The following is an 18,220-nucleotide window of genomic DNA, read 5'->3' on the forward strand; positions in this document are numbered from 1 at the left end:
CAGGTGAAACACACAGGTAGTAATGTTAATGTTCTGGTTGGTTGTTCTACTTCCTGTCTCTACAGGTGAAACACACAGGTAGTAATGTTAATGTTCTGGTTGTTTGTTCTACTGGCTGTCTCTACAGGTGAGACACACAGGTAGTAATGTTCTGGTTGGTTGTTCTACTTCCTGTCTCTACAGGTATAACACACAGGTAGTAATGTTCTGGTTGGTTGTTCTACTGGCTGTCTCTACAGGTGAAACACACAGGTAGTAATGTAATGTTAATGTTCTGGTTGGTTGTTCTACTGGCTGTCTCTACAGGTGAAACACACAGGTAGTAATGTTCTGGTTGGTTGTTCTACTGGCTGTCTCTACAGGTATAACACACAGGTAGTAATGTTCTGGTTGGTTGTTCTACTGGCTGTCTCTACAGGTGAAACACACAGGTAGTAATGTTCTGGTTGGTTGTTCTACTGGCTGTCTCTAAGGTGTAGTAATGTTCTGGTTGGTTGTTCTACTTCCTGTCTCTACAGGTGAAACACACAGGTAGTAATGTTAATGTTCTGGTTGGTTGTTCTACTTCCTGTCTCTACAGGTGAAACACACAGGTAGTAATGTTAATGTTCTGGTTGTTTGTTCTACTGGCTGTCTCTACAGGTGAGACACACAGGTAGTAATGTTCTGGTTGGTTGTTCTACTTCCTGTCTCTACAGGTATAACACACAGGTAGTAATGTTCTGGTTGGTTGTTCTACTGGCTGTCTCTACAGGTGAAACACACAGGTAGTAATGTAATGTTAATGTTCTGGTTGGTTGTTCTACTGGCTGTCTCTACAGGTGAAACACACAGGTAGTAATGTTCTGGTTGGTTGTTCTACTGGCTGTCTCTACAGGTATAACACACAGGTAGTAATGTTCTGGTTGGTTGTTCTACTGGCTGTCTCTACAGGTGAAACACACAGGTAGTAATGTTCTGGTTGGTTGTTCTACTGGCTGTCTCTACAGGTATAACACACAGGTAGTAATGTTCTGGTTGGTTGTTCTACTGGCTGTCTCTACAGGTGAAACACACAGGTAGTAATGTTCTGGTTGGTTGTTCTACTTCCTGTCTCTACAGGTGAAACACACAGGTAGTAATGTTAATGTTCTGGTTGGTTGTTCTACTTCCTGTCTCTACAGGTGAAACACACAGGTAGTAATGTTCTGGTTGGTTGTTCTACTTCCTGCCTCTACAGGTGAAACACACAGGTAGTAATGTTAATGTTCTGGTTGGTTGTTCTACTTCCTGTCTCTACAGGTGAAACACACAGGTAGTAATGTTAATGTTCTGGTTGGTTGTTCTACTTCCTGTCTCTACAGGTGAAACACACAGGTAGTAATGTTAATGTTCTGGTTGGTTGTTCTACTTCCTGTCTCTACAGCTGAAACACACAGGTAGTAATGTTAATGTTCTGGTTGGTTGTTCTACTTCCTGTCTCTACAGGTGAAACACACAGGTAGTAATGTTCTGGATGGTTGTTCTACTTCCTGTCTCTACAGATGAAACACACAGGCAATAATGTTAATGTTCTGGTTGGGTGTTCTTCTGACTGTCCCTACAGGTGTGGCAGGAAACAAGATATTTTGCAGCAAAATATGTAATTTCCCCCCAATAGAAATTGGATTCTCTCGCTTTCAGTTTTGTTTTCAAAATCGTTATATTTGTTTTACATTTTGGGAAAGACAATTGCCCATAAGTCTGTATAGTTCTTCCAGTGTTGGAGATGTTCAGCTCTGTCTAGACCTCTTTCTCAGGGCAGAGTGAGCACAACCTGTCCGACTGTCTAACCACAGTGAATGATAACTGTGTACACTACAGGTCAAAAGTTTTAAAACACCTACTCATTCAAGTTTTTTTTTTTTTTTACTATTTTTTACATAGATAGTCTGATAGTTAGATATTCTGCCAGAATGTACTAAAGACAATCACAATGACATAAAATGTCAATTCCATTTATGACAGGATAAAGAGGTCGGATAAGGGCTTTCTTTATTCAGACCGTTAAAATGGAAAGAGTGATGGCAGGTTTATATTTGGTTCACTTCAGTCCCAGCTGCCAAGATTAGAGCTGGTTCCAGATTAGAGCTGGTTCCAGATTAGAGCTGGTCCCAGACTAGAGCTGGTCCCAGACTAGAGCTGGTCCCAGACTAGAGCTGGTCCCAGATTAGAGCTGGTCCCAGACTAGAGCTGGTCCCAGACTAGAGCTGGTCCCAGATTAGAGCTGGTCCCAGTCTAGAGCTGGTCCCAGATTAGAGCTGGACCCAGATTAGAGCTGGTCCCAGAATAGAGCTGGTCCCAGATTAGAGCTGGTCCCAGACTAGAGCTGGTCCCAGATTAGAGCTGTTCCGAGATTAGACCTGGTCCCAGACTAGAGCTGGTCCCAGATTAGAGCTGGTTTCAGGTACATTCAGTGCCATGTCCAATTCTATTTCATAATCAAAATAATTAAAAAAATTCAATTCAAAGTGGCTTCATTGACATTGGAATGGGCTTTATTGGCAATGGAATCTTATCTCTGTCTGTCTTTCTCTCCAAACAAATGTTGGCTGCTCAGCCTAGCTATCATATTGTATCTGTAGCTATCACAGTCGTTTAAAGTTCTTTTGTAAAAAATACTTTAAAGTACAACTTAAGTAATTTTTTGTAATTATTTTCTGTAATTTACTTTACTATTTTTTTCTGACTACTTTTACATTTCTAAAGAAAATAATGTACTTTTTACTCTGACACCCAAAAGGTCTCGTTACATTTTGAACTCTTAGCAGGACAGGACAATTGTCAAATACACAAACTTATCAAGAGAACATCGCTGATAAGAAGAACAATGTGACATCTGGTTTAAGCAATTTGAAATGATTTATACTTTTACTTTTGATACTTAAGAATATTTAAAACCAAATACTTTCAGATTTTTACTCAAGTAGAATTTTACTGGGTCACTTTCACTTTTACTTGAGTCATTTTCTGTATAAGCTATCTTTACTTTTACTCAGGTATGTCTGTTGGGTACTTTTCCAACCACCACACACACACACACACATACACACACACACGTCAGGCAGATGGATGTCAAACAGCCAAAGAGATGCCAGGCAAAGAGCTTCACCATGGTAACCCTGACATTCAGGCCAGAATCTCCACGCCACGTGTGGGACGGAGAGGATGGAAAGGATTACAGCTATTTCTATTCATTATTTTGAATTCACACAGATGCCGTATGTTAATTTGATCATACTGTTGTTGCAGCCGGAAATGCTAACGTGTAGTGTAATCAAGGTTTAAAAAGTATTCTAAAGAGTCATTTTAGTCATTTCAACTTTTGACATTTCTGACTTGATTTCCCCTAACGAAAGATGTATCAACCCCTATAAAAAATGGTCCATTAATTATAATCCACATAATAATTCACATTTCCTATTGCTGCAGGATTATTTTCCTGCTGTAACAAACTGGCTCAAGTTAAGATCCTGCATCTGTACCCATACAGTGCACTGGGCAAATGGGGCATGTGGTGAAAGTAAAACATCTGTAAGGGGGTTATGTGTGTTACTGTAAAATCAAATTCATCCATTTTCAGTTTGTGTATTCATAAGTGAAGTTTTGAACGGAACAGAACATCAACTTTTTCCAGACTGCATATTTAACCTCTAAATGCCTGACGTTGTACGCCATCAGAACCCCAAATATAAGCTTGTTTTACTCCTACAGTATGTTTGTAAATGTAAACAAAGACTGCATAAACTCAAAACATGCTTAAAACTAGACTTTTTTTATACATTGGATGGTAATGTGAATGAATTTCTAAGTGGTTACATTTATCCAGGCCCATCCCTCAACTTTTTACCAAAACAGAGGCGGGGTGACCTCTTCGTTATTGTTTCAACTGCAGATATCCCCTTTAAAGACACTAATAGAGGGAGATAGCATTATATAATTGTCTCAAAACAGTCTCAAAGTAAATGGAAATGGAAATATCCCTCTAGGTCTAAGTGTTTGAAAATGTCAGGAAAAGTGCTTAATGTTCCTGGTGATTCATTCCTCATTCTTCTAAGAGGCAGTTCTCCTTGGACCAAATTAATAATTGTTCCACTCTGAACAGTAATACAGTCCCATTCCTCTGATATATTACAGACCACGTATGTGTCAACGAGAGTTTAGACCACAATGCTTAGCTTTGTTTAACTCTCGCCCAATCGGAAGTCACATTATTTACGTTAAACCGTGATTGCTTTAAACATCTACTAATTTTCCAGGTGAAGCCACATTGTTTTTGCCATCTTTAGTAGACTCAAAGTAGGCCTAGGAGGATTTGAAAATGTTTTGCTTGAAAATCAGACTCAGGAGGGAACCCTGTTGGAAAAACCTACAGTATATCTGGGATACACTAAGTAACATTCTGGTGCTTCTAGTTGGTGGTGATTTTACAGTTCTCACATACCCAACCCTAACTACCTGTGTGGTGTAAACTAGGACCTGGGCCCTCTGTGTGCACATTTTGTTTTTTTAAGCACTGCACAGGTGATTCAAATAACCAACTCATCGTCAAGCCTAGATTATTTGAATCAGCTGTGTAATGCTACGGCAAAAACCGAAACTTGCACTCTGCGGTGGCCCCAGGACCGAGTTTGGGAAACTCTGGTTTACACAACCCACATACCAATAACCCAATTCTAGCAGATGCAAAACCCTAGGAATCTAGGCCAAGCTAAGAACATCTAATCTAAGAAGCCTGAGGACATTAGCCAGTTGTTCCAGGCACAGATTATGACACAACCAGATCTAAAGAGTGATGCAGAGCAGTCTAGTTCCATTACAACTCGTGTCCCCTGGTGCAGCAGTTAGTGTTCAGACACTAATAAACCCTCAGTGCTATTTGAATGGATCTGATATGGACACACTGACTGGGCTGTTATCTACCTCACAGCCCTCTGTAGTCAGACCATTATGAAGGGAGAGTGCTTCCATAAGGATCAACCCCTTTTTTCTTTTCAAATTTCACCCAAATCTAACTGCCTGTAGCTCAGGCCCTAAAATGACCCAAATCTAACTGCCTGTAGCAGGCCCTGAGGATATGCATATTCGTGGTACCATTTGAAAGGAAACATTTTGTGGAAATGTCAAAGGAATGTAGGAGAATATAACACAACACAATCTGGTAAAAGATAATATGAAGAAAAACTAACTGTTCTTTGGTATATTTTTTGTACCATCAATGTTGAAATGCAAGAGAAAGGCCATAATGTATTATTCCAGCCCAGGTGCAATTTAGATTTTGGCGACTGGATGGCAGCAGTGCATGTGCAACGTTTTAGACTGATCCAATGAACCATTGCATTTCTGTTCAAAATGTTGTATCAGGACTGCCCAAAATGTGCCTAATTAATAATGTGCCTAATTAATTAATTGCCTTTATTAATAACTTTCCATGTTCAAAATTGTGCACTCGATACTGTAAATTGGATAGTGCAGTTAGATTAACAATAATTTAAGCTCTCTGTCAATATCAGATATGTCCATGTCCTGGGAAATGTTATTTTTACTTACAACCTCATGCTAATTGCATTAGCTTACGTTAGCTCAACCGATCCAGTAGAAGTTAAAAACCCAGTGAATGGTTAAATACTCAGTGAATAGTTAAAAACCCAGAAATTGATAGTTAAAAACCCAGAAATTGATAGTTAAAAACCCAGAAATGGATAGCTGAAAACCCAGAAGGGGATAGTTGAAAACCCAGGGGATAGTTGAAAACCCAGAAACGGTTAGTTGAAAACCCCGTGGATAGTTGTACATAGGTACAGTACATTCCTTGCTGTCATACCACTCAGAGTTATAACTAGTTTAAATTACATGCATTCAATCACAACTGGTACATGAAGACAACTGGTTTCCAACTAGTCCTGCTTGTTTAGTGATAACAGAGCAACACATTAGTTTATCTAATAGAAAATAAATGTTGTGCTTTGGCTGTCTAATTAAAAACTATTTTATGTAGAGGTGCTGACTAACGGCAAATAAAGTATGCGCTATAAAAATGAAGAGAGTCGCACACTCCATATATATATATAAACTCAGTCATTTAATAGGTAAATCACCAACGTTTAAATTCAAACGTCACGGCTTTCTTCTGTTGAAGGAGAGGACCAAAATGCAGCGTGGTTATCTTTATACATCTTTAATGAAGATGATAAATGAACAATATACAAAAACAAGAACCGTGAACCTGAAACAGCCCTATCTGGAGCAACAAACACAGAGACAGGAACAATCACCCACCAAACCCAACACCAATATGGTTCCCAATCAGAGACAATGACTAACACCTGCCTCTGATTGAGAACCATATCAGGCCAAACACAGAAACAGACAAGCTAGACATCCAACATAGAATGCCCACTCAGATCACACCCTGACCAAACAAAACATAGAACATACAAAGAAAACTATGGTCAGGGTGTGACATCAAATCAAATCAGAATCAAATCAAATTGTATTGGTCACATGCACATGGTTAGCAGATGTTATTGGTCACATACACATGGTTAGCAGATGTTATTGGTCACATACACATGGTTAGCAGATGTTATTGATCACATACACATGGTTAGCAGATGTTATTGGTCACATATCAAATCAAATCAAATGTATTTATATATATATATATATTATATAGCCCTTCGTACATCAGCTGATATCTCAAAGTGCTTTACAGAAACCCATCCTAAAACCCCAAACAGCAAGCAATGCAGGTGTAGAAGCACGGTGGCTAGGAAAAACTCCCTAGAAAGGCCGAAACCTAGGAAGAAACCTAGAGAGGAACCAGGCTATGTGGGGTGGCCAGTCCTCTTCTGGCTGTGCCGGGTGGAGATTATAACAGAACATGCCCAAGATGTTCAAATGTTCATAAATGACCAGCATGGTCAAATAATAATAAGGCAGAACAGTTGAAACTGGAGCAGCAGCACGGTCAGGTGGACTGGAGACAGCAAGGAGTCATCATGTCAGGTAGTCCTGGGGCATGGTCCTAGGGCTCAGGTCCTCCGAGAGAGAGAAAGAAAGAGATAATTAGAGAGAGCATATGTGGGGTGGCCAGTCCTCTTCTGGCTGTGCTGGGTGGAGATAATAACAGAACATGGCCAAGTTGTTCAAATGTTCATAAATGACCAGCATGGTCGAATAATAATAAGGCAGAACAGTTGAAACTGGAGCAGCAGCACAGCCAGGTGGACTGGGGACAGCAAGGAGTCATCATGTCAGGTAGTCCTGGGGCATGGTCCTAGGGCTCAGGTCCTCTGAGAGAGAGAAAGAAAGAGAGAAGGAGAAAATTAGAGAACACACACTTAGATTCACACACAAACATACACATGGTTAGCAGTTGTTATTGGTCACATACACATGGTTAGCAGATGTTATTGGTCACATACACATGGTTAGCAGATGTTATTGATAGTGTAGCGAAATGCTTGTTCCTGTCACGTTCTGACCTTAATTTCCTTTGTTTTGTATTTATTTAGTATGGTCAGGGCGTGAGTTGGGTGGGTTGTCTATGTTTGTTTTTCTAGGTTTTGGGATTTTCTATGTTTCGGCCTAGTATGGTTCTCAATCAGAGGCAGGTGTCATTAGTTGTCTCTGATTGAGAATCATACTTAGGTAGCCTGGGTTTCACTGTGTGTTTGTGGGTGATTGTTTCCGTGTCTGTGTTTGTTCGCCACACGGTACTGTTTCGGTTTTGTTCACGTTTATTGTTTTGTATTCATTGAGTGTTCAGTTCATGTTTTTAAATAAACAACCATGGACACTTACCACGCCGCATCTTGGTCCGATCCTTGCTACACCTCCTCTTCAGACGAAGAGGAGGAAAACCCTTACAGTTCCGACAGTGCAGTAATATCTAACAAGTAATCTGACAATTCCACAGCAACTACCTGATCTAAGGAAAATAATGTAATAAAAATAATATATACATGTAAATATATGGATGAGCAATGTGTCGTTCCTTTGGCTATGCCGGATTAAGTGATATGACATGCTATTCTATAAAATCCTTTCTCTGTAATAAATATTACCTGATTAAGCTAATCATGTAAATGTAATTAACTAGAAAGTCGGGGCACCACGAAAGAGTGTTTTTAGAGCTGTTATCTTCCGAATAAACTCTTAAAGACCTAGTAATATTTTACATCAATAGCAGTCAATGTTAATCGTCACCTTATTTCAGTCTCATCGGAACATCGTAGAATTCTTGGTTCTTCACGAACCCTGGCTAACAAGTTGAATCAGCAATACAAAATTGGGTTTAATTATTTATTTTCTAAATACCTAACTAATCACACAGAATTACATAAACACAGAATGAATCATACATTGATTACAAATTATGTCATAAAGAAAAACGTCCCTAGCGGACGGAACGGATATGACAGCTGGTTAAACAAAGAAAGGGGGTTGGGTTTGAGTGAAAGAGCGGGAAGACTGAAGAACAAAGGGAGAAGCGATGTCTCTATCGGGCCGTAGGCAGCTTCTCTATCGTAAATACAGAATCTTATGCATTCTAAATTACCGCCCATTTGGAAAAGGAAAATGCAATAAATATTTACTCTGAGCTGCGCTTCATAGGTTGGTGGTAGATGGAAGGCCGTGTTGCCCAACAGAGTCCATTGTCCTTTGAAGAGTGTCTTTGGTGGTGAACGGGATACGTTGTAGTGTCGTTATTGAGTGGTAGACGGGATACTCTGTCTGTCCTCTCCTAGCCCACGTTTACAGCGGCCGCTGCTAACTCAACGGCTGGGAGGTATCATTCACTTCTGGAGTGAATAATAGTTCAAAGAACTTAGCAAGTTGCCATGCTATATGCTCATGCTATATTCTGGCTGGTATAGTCGAAATTCATCCTTCTGGCATGGAGATCGTCACCTTCACATTGAAATTCAGTGCTAATTTCGTTAGGTTCTTGTTGAGGTTGGCTTAGTTCTGTAGGTGCTTTTAACACGGAGACGGCAAGGCCTCGCGTACCCGGAACAGGAGGTTACATTTTCATCAAGGCTTTATATAGTGGAGGGAGAGAAGGGTGTGTTTCATAGTTTATAACCCATGTCTCTTCACAGGGGCGGGCCACTGATTGAGCAGAGCTCTAACCTTATGGAAACCCAATGTCGTCCTGTCATCAGTCATAATGTCTCAGATGACAACCGAACTGACATCATATTCATTATGTACCAACGCATATATTCAACTGGTTCTATTACCAAAATATGGTTCCTTTCCCCCCACTTGTTTGATGTTCCCAGACTCTCTATGTTTAACAAAGGCTATTCAAGAGTCATTCAGTAGAGTCAGAGAGAGAGGGAAGGGAGAAAGGTGTTTATGGGGGGATTATTAACCTTAAGCCACAGGCCAACATCATGACAAATGACAACGGCATAGGCAAGATGCAATAGATGGTATAAAATACAGTATGAGATGAGTAATGCAAGATATGTAAACAATATTAAAGTGGTATTATTAACATTACTAGTGATCCATTTTATTTATTGAAGTGGCCAATGATTTCAAGCCTGTATGTAGGCAGCAGCATCACTGTGTTGTGGCTGTTTAACAGTCTGATGGCCAGCTTTGATGCACCTGTACTGACCTCGCTTTCTGGATGGTAGCTGGGTGAACAGGCAGTGGCTCAGGTGGTTGTTTCATCATATTCAAACATTTAAATTGAACAACAATTCCATGTGAATCCGATAACTCTGATGTGTAGACTTTCCACTTTAGAGTTTATGTCATCTTATCATTGATGAGAATGTCTCAGATGACAACCGAACTGACATCATATTCATTAAGTACCACCGCGTATGTTCAATTGTTCGGATTACCAGAATATATTTCATTTCCCCCCACCTACTGATGTTCCTAGAATCTCTATGTTAACCAAGGGTTTTGCAAATGTAACAGTAAGGTAGAGAGAGGAAAAAGGGGGGAAGAGGTATTTATGACTGTCATAAACCTATCCCCCAGGCCAACGTCATTTTATTTATTTTTTACTTATTTTTATTTTTTTACCTTTTACCTTTAAGTCAGTTAAGAACATATTCTTATTTTCAATGACAGCCTAGGAACAGTGGGTTAACTGCCTGTTCAGGGGCAGAACGACAGATTTGTACCTTGTCAGCTCGGGGGTTTGAACTTGCAACCTTTCGGTTACTAGTCCAATGCTCTAACCACTAGGCTACCCTGCCGCCCAAGCTGATAAACTGTAGAAAGAATATATCAATTTGTAAGACTTGTTCATAAAAGAGAGAATTGTTCAAAAGAAGGGCCTGAGATCAAAGTCAATATTCAGACCACTAAGGGTCAATGTTTTTAGGACAGGATATTCAGTAAGCCTCCTTTTGTAGTACGTCAGTTTAAAAAGACTGTTGTGATAGTGCATATATTTCCTCTAGTTGTGACAGGCTGATACAGTAGCATACTTTTCTAAAACCCTCTTCCTAATGGTTTACAGACCAATTGGAAGTGTACATGTGTGTGTTGTATGTGTTGTGCATGTGCATGCATGCGTTCTTGCTTGAATGCGTATTTTCAAGTATGTTTGTGTGTGTCTGACATCGGTGTCTTTGAAGCAGCAGTCTGACAGACAAAGGCTGGAAGCATGTCAGCTCAGAGCTTATCTACGTCAAACCTCCAACCTCAAGCCTCCAACCTCTAGCCTCCAAGCTCTAGCCTCCAACTCAAGCCTCCAACCTCAAGCCTGCAACCTCAAGCCTCCAACCTTAAACCTCAAGCTTCCAACCTCAACTCTCAAACCTCAATCTTCAAACCTCAAGCCTCCAACCCCATTCTCAAACCTCAATTCTCCAACCTCAACCTTCAAACCTCAAAGCTCCAACCTCCAACCTTCCAACCTACAACTTTAACATCCATCCCCATACAACATTCCTACTTGATCCTTTATGTGCCACATCATTAGACATCTCCCCATGCAGAGGAACATGACAGGCCTCTGTCTGATGCTGAGGCTGACAGCAGAGATCACAACTCCTGTGAGAGAGAGAGAGAGAGAGAGAGAGAGAGAGAGAGAGAGAGAGAGAGAGAGAGATGATCTGAATACTATTAAGAAATGCTATAGATGGGAGGGAAGTAATGTGCAAAATGTTTCACTGTAATAGTGAAAGGGTTAACTTGGCAGTAGAAAACCTAAACAGTTTGACCTCTAACCTTCCCTATCTAATCTAAACATTTCAAGCAGGAAACCTAAACAGTATATTTGACCTCTAAGCTTCCCTATCTAATCTAAACTGCTAAATCTGCTATCTGAGCAGCTAACTGATCGCTGCAGCTGTACATAGTCTATCGGTAAATAGCCACCCATTTTTACCTACCTCATCCCCATACTGTTTTTATTTATTTACTTTTCTGCTCTTTTGCACACCAATATCTCTACCTGTACATGACCATCTGATCATTTATCACTATATTTGACCTCTCAGCTTCCCTATCTAATCTAAACATTTCAAGCAGGAAACCTAAGAAAATTAAAAAACAGTGACAAATGGTTTGATGCAAAATGCAAAAAAACATGAATGAAATAGAGAAACCAATCCAACCAAAAACATAGAGACCTAGAAAACCTGAGCCTACACCTTCACTATGGTGAATCACTAAAAGAGTACAGAAATACACTACAGACAAAAAGGAACTCCAAGTCCGAAATGATTTAACTAGGTAAGTCAGTTAAGAACAAATTCTTATTTACAATGACGGCCTACACTGGCCAAACCCGGATGACGCTGGGCCAATTGTGTGCCTCCCTCCCTATGGGACTCTCAACCACAGCCGGTTGTGATACAGCCTGGACTCGAACCAGGGAGTCTGTAGCAATGACTCAAGCACTAAAATGCCTTAGACCGCTGCACCACTCTGGAGTAATTGAAGAATCCATAGATTCTAACCACTTTTGGGAAAATTGGAAAACACTAAATAAACAACAACACAAATCATTATCTATCCAAAATGGAGATGTATGGGATGAACCACTTTTCCAATCTTTTTGGTCCTAAAACAAAGGACAAACAGCAAATACATGATCAAATCCAAATATTAGAATCAACTATTAAAGACCACCAGAACCCACTGGATTATCCAATTACTTTGAATGAACTACAGGACAAAACACAAACCCCAACCGAAAAAGGCCTGTGATGTTGATGGTATCCTAAATTAAATTGCAAAATATACAGACAACAAATTCCAATTGCAAAATATACAGACAACAAATTCCAATTGACTATACTAATACTCTTTAACATCATACTTAGCTCTGGCATCTTCCCCAATCCACAAAAGTGGAGACAAATTAGAACCAAATAACGACCATTTATTGTGGTCATCCTTGGGCAACCTTGGGAAAATCCTCTGCATTATCATTTACAGCAGACTCTTACGTTTCCTCAGTGAAAATAATGTACTGAGCAAATGTCAAATTGGCTTTTTACCAAATTATCATACGACAGACCACGTATTCACCCTGCACACCCTAATTGACAAACAAACAAACCAAAACAAAGGCAAAGTCTTCTCATGCTTTGCTGATTTCAAAAAAGCCTTAGACTCAATTTGGCATGAGGGTCTGCTATACAAATTGATGGAAAGTGTTGTTGGGGGAAAAGCATACAACATTATAAATTCCATGTACGCAAACAACAACTGTGCGGTAAAAATAGGCAAAAACAAAAAACACACATTTCGTCCCACACATTTCGCCCCGTGGAGTGAGACAGAGATGCATCTTTAATCTCACCCTATTCAACATATATATCAACGAAATGGTGAGGGCACTAGAACAGTCTGCAGCACCTGGCCTCACCTGTCTAGAATCTAAAGTCAAATGTCTACTGTTTGCTGATGATCTGGTGCTTCTGTCCCTAACCAAGGAGGGCCTACAGCAGCACATAGATCTTCTGCACAGATTCTGCCAGACCTGGGCCCTGACAGTAAATCTCTTGAAAACTCTGTTTATTCAGTTTTACACACAAGACAACACAAAACAATATAAATAATATACTCAACTAAAAAAAAATACAAAAAATCTAATAAAATTAGCTTTAATGATATCGTACTTTAGACAAGTTAAACACACCGGGCAGAAGGCTACAAAGGTTAAAGGGCAATCTGTATGACAGAGCAAACACCTCATCATTGTTCCCGTAAACAGTCAAGGGATAGCGGCGGAGGAATGCAACCACTCACACACAGTCATGGCCACAGAACGACCATCCACTGGACCAAAAATAAAGTTTACAATGCTTTAAAATAAAAATATTTAGAATAATAATTTTATGTAAGCGTGAACAAGGCATCTGCAGGTCGCAATCAATAGGCACATCAACCTTAATGCCCCCCCCCCAGTATTAGCCGTCTAGCTAAAAGAGTTGGAAAGAGTGTCCAACTCTTGTGTTGAGTGAGTGTCCAACAGTGTCCAACTCTTGAGTGTCCAACAGTGTCCAACTGAATTCTTGACAGTGGGGTACCTATGGGCAAAAGGGGGTACCTATGGGCAGTACTCCAAAAGGGCTGTAAGGGGAGACGGAGAAACATTTAAATATTAATTCCCAGAAACCTGACAGTTTACGACAGCCCCAAAACATACGCAACAGTGTGGCTGGTTCCTTTTAACATCTGACACATATTGGATCAAAATCAGAGAATATTATAGTCAGAGGACAAGTTGTTAGTCCGTACCGAAGCCATGGGAGAAATATAAACAATCTTTATCAAGGCAATGAATTTGGGGCCAAAGCCAAATCTATGAAGGGCAGCTGTTAGGTAGTCCCACTCAACATGGGCAAAAGCTTTTTCCGCATCAAGTGAGACCGGGTCCCCCGACGTTGGGGAGTACAGTATATTCATAAGGCGTCTGATATTGAAAAACAAATGCCTATTTCTCACAAAGCCAGTCTGGTCAGAGTGTATTACTTGGTACAGTGAGCCTTCCATACGGATGGCTAAGAGCTTGGCTAGGATTTTGTAATCACAGTTTAAAAGCGAGATTGGACGATAGGATCCACATTCCAGGGGGTCTTTGTTTTTCTTTAATAGTAATGAAATTGAAGCCTGATAAAGACTAGGCAGTAGCTTTGAAGTATTAAGGCACTCTGCAAATAATCAAGACAAGAATGAGCAAAGCAGACCAGAAAACCTTCTGTAAAATTCAGTTGGAAAACCGTCCGGACCTGGTGATTTACCACTTTTCATTGTGGACACTGCTGTTTCTATCTCCTCAGCTGTAAATTCTTATTCTAAACATTCATGTATCATTTGAAGGCATATTCAAGCTATTAAACAATCAATCAATCAGCAAAGGGTCTTGAGGAGATTCAGAGGAGGAGAGGAGATTGTATAGCGCAGAGTGCAGAGTAAAATTGTTTGAATTGATCATTGATCTCTTTATGTATAACTGTGGTGGCACCAGACATGGTCCTTATTTGTGGGATTAAACATGAGGCCTCAGATTTACGGATCTGATGTGCAAGGAGTTTACTGGCCTTTTAGCCTTGTTCATACACTCTGTACCGAGCTCGCAAGAGTAACTGTTCAGCTTGCCTGGTAGAAAGCTCATCAAATTCAGATTGGAGTAGTTGGCGCTCTTTATGCAGATCAGAGGAAGGATCCGTAGCATACTTCTCATCCAGTGTGGCTATGGACTCGCTCAGGTCCCGAAGTCGCTGAGAGCGAACTCTGTTTTGGTTGGCTGTATAAGAAATAATTTGGCCACGTAGGTATGCTTTGAGACTCCCATATGGTAGAGCAGGACATACCTGGTGTTGAATTAGTTTCTAGGAATAAGGTGATTTCAGAAGAGATGAAATTGACAAACTCCTTATCTGAGAGTAAAATGGGGTTGAGACGCCATTGATAACACATAGGAGGTCGCTGGGGAAACTCTAGTTCAAGCACTAATGGTGAATGGTCAGAGATAACAATACTCTCGTAAGTACACTGCCGAAGGTTAGGCAGAAGTTTTTTGACCAAAAATAAGTAATCAATACGGGAGTATGTTTGATGAACATGAGAATAAAAGGAATACTGTATCTGTAGGGTAGGAAATCTGTAGGAAATGCCAGGCCTCAAACATAGAATATTTCTGAAGAAAAGATTGAATAAGTAGGGCACATTTAGATGGGCCTGTAGTTCTTCGTGAGGACTTGTCAAGAACTGGGGACATTTTACAGTTGAAATCCCCCCCTAAAATCAACAAATGGGAATCTAAATTGGGTATAGCAGATTTACTCTTGATTTACTATGAAAGTTAGAGTGGAACACTTGACCAAACCAGTCCCAACGTATCCTAAAATGCTCACCAGTCCTCAAGTGAGTGTCTTGTAGAATTGCAACATTTGCATTCAAACTCTTTAAGTGTGTCAGCACCCTATTTAGATACAAGCCTAAATAGAACATGTTCCCTTCGCACAGCATGTCTGTGAGAGTATGGTGTTAAACCCAAAACCACAGTCCTTCTCTTTAAAGTCTCATTTTGTGTTAGTGGATCAAGCAGCAAAAAGAGAGAAAAATACCAAATAAAAGGGAATCCCTTGTGCAAACGAAATGACAAAAGCACCACTTGTAGATGTATATCATTATATTCCCAGTCTTATAACATTGAGAGAGAAAATAAATCAAATGTATAAAGGCTCTCAGCCAAAAACCTAACCAAAAAACTAACCAAAAATCTAAACAAAAACCTAACCAAAAATCTAACTGAAAACCTAACCAAAAACCTAACCAAAAACCTAACCAAAAACCTAACCGAAAACCTAACCAAAAACCTAACCAAAAACCTAACCAAAAACCTAACCAAAAATCTAACCAAAAACCTAACCAAAAACCTAACCAAAGCAAATCGTAGTAAGACGATCCCCCCCCAAAATGGTCTAGTTTGACGATTAGAAAACCTAACCAAAACCTAAGTAAGCAAATCGTATTAGACAACTTACAGCCAAGACCAAAAAAACGATGTGTGTGAAACGTTGACGTTATGAGAGAGAGACGTCATCAGAGCGCGCAACAGGACACTATACTGCCTACACTCGGTTTGTTGTTTACATTAAAACTCGTTCATTAAATCGATTTTAATCCGAACTAAAGTTTTGTTACTAAGGATTCCACAACGCAGTTAGTCTTTACGGCTGGGACTGCAAGTTTGTGTTCCTCTTTTTTGCATGGATTCCGCGAGTGCTAGCTGGCTGTACTACAGACACCTGTCATCGTCGTGGGAAAGACTCATTGTTATCTTTTCGTGAAACAACTGGTTGCAGTATAGAGCCAATCTGGATACCAAGCAGTTCCTGAGGGAAATCAACGAGTACCAACAGTTTTACACTATGGAGGAGCAACATACTCCTTCGTGGAAAGATCAGACCACCTCACAAAATAACTTTAAACCGACAAAAAAATAGAAAAACAGATTAATCTACAGACAAGGACATTTACTTACCATTGAGGCAGAGGCTAGTTCTCTGGCTGGAATCCATGCATCAATGGAACAGTTGTGTGAGGAGGTAGCAGGGCTGGAATCCATGCAACACTGGAACAGTTGTGTGAGGAGGTAGCAGGACTGGAATCCATGCAACAATGGAACAGTTGTATGAGGAGGTAGCAGGGCTTGAATCCATGCAGCAATGGAACAGTTGTGTGAGGAGGTATCAGGGCTGGAATCCATGCAACAATAGAACAGTTGGGTGAGGAGGTATCAGGGCTGGAATCCATGCAACAATAGAACAGTTGTGTGAGGAGGTAGCAGGGCTGGAATCCATGCAACAATGGAACAGTTGTGTGAGGAGGTAGCAGGGCTGGAATCCATGCAACAATGGAACAGTTGTGTGAGGAGGTAGCAGGGCTGGAATCCATGCAACAATGGAACAGTTGTGTGAGGAGGTAGCAGGGCTGGAATCCATGCAACAATGGAACAGTTGTGTGAGGAGGTAGCAGGGCTGGAATCCATGCAACAATGTAAACGTTGTGTGAGGAGGTAGCAGGGCTGGAATCCATGCAACAATGGAACAGTTGTGTGAGGAGGTAGCAGGGCTGGAATCCATGCAACAATGGAACAGTTGTGTGAGGAGGTAGCAGGGCTGGAATCCATGCAACAATGTAAACGTTGTGTGAGGAGGTAGCAGGGCTGGAATCCATGCAACAATGTAAACGTTGTGTGAGGAGGTAGCAGGGCTGAGGGGGAGTTATGAGTTCAGCCAGAGTGACATTCTCACGCTCCAAAGAGAAAACAAGACACTCACAGCCAAGGTAAAAATACACAATTACAACATGGATTGTTTACTCAGGGAAAACAGGGTGATGAAGGAGACGCTACTAGACTTACAAAGTCGTAGCTTGCGTGAAAATCTCATTTTTTCTGGTATTCCTGAGGACGCATCCAATAATCCAGAGGGCACGATCAGAGAATTCATGCAATCCACCTTGAAACTTACAATAGAGACTGTAAACAAGGTGGCTTTCCACCCAGTACTCAGACTTGGAGCTCGGAGCGACAAGACCAATGGTCCCCGACCGATCATTACAAAATTTGAACACTACCAGCAAAAGGAGCTGATCAAAAGCAGAGGAAGGGAGTTTAAAGGGACCAAATTCAGTCTCAATGACACATTTCCAAAGGAGATAAACTAACGTTGTAAGAGACTGTATCCTGTACAAAGACAACAAAGGATGGATAGTAGGCGTGCCTTTATCAATCTGTACAAACTCTTTATAGATGGACAGCTATTCCGAGACAGCTCCATAACACCGTGGCTGTACTAAATTCTACAGGGACTTCAGGTTAAGAAAAAAAAGAAGGTATGGGAACTGTTTAAAATATCTGAACATTATGAAGTGGATATGAACACACACGTACTCAACTACTTGCTTGCTTACAAATATGGACTTATACATTCCTGATCTCTCTCTCTTCTCTCTGTCTCTATTGTCGAGAACTGTTTTATAATTTAATGTGTTTACTGTTTGTCTATCTTTTTTATGTATTTGTCTACAAGTTTCTATATGTTTACAACAGCCAAGGGGAAGATATCAGAATAGGGGCATTGGGGAATAATAACATATTGTATAGAATACATTTGTACTGTAGTGAAGTCGTCTCTAGAGTAATGCAAGGTCTCTTTCATGATCATGTGAAACGTCAATTGCTATGGAAATGCTGGGA

The sequence above is a fragment of the Oncorhynchus nerka genome, linkage group LG13, assembly GCF_034236695.1.
Source record: "Oncorhynchus nerka isolate Pitt River linkage group LG13, Oner_Uvic_2.0, whole genome shotgun sequence".
Taxonomy (NCBI): Eukaryota; Metazoa; Chordata; class Actinopteri; order Salmoniformes; family Salmonidae; genus Oncorhynchus; species Oncorhynchus nerka.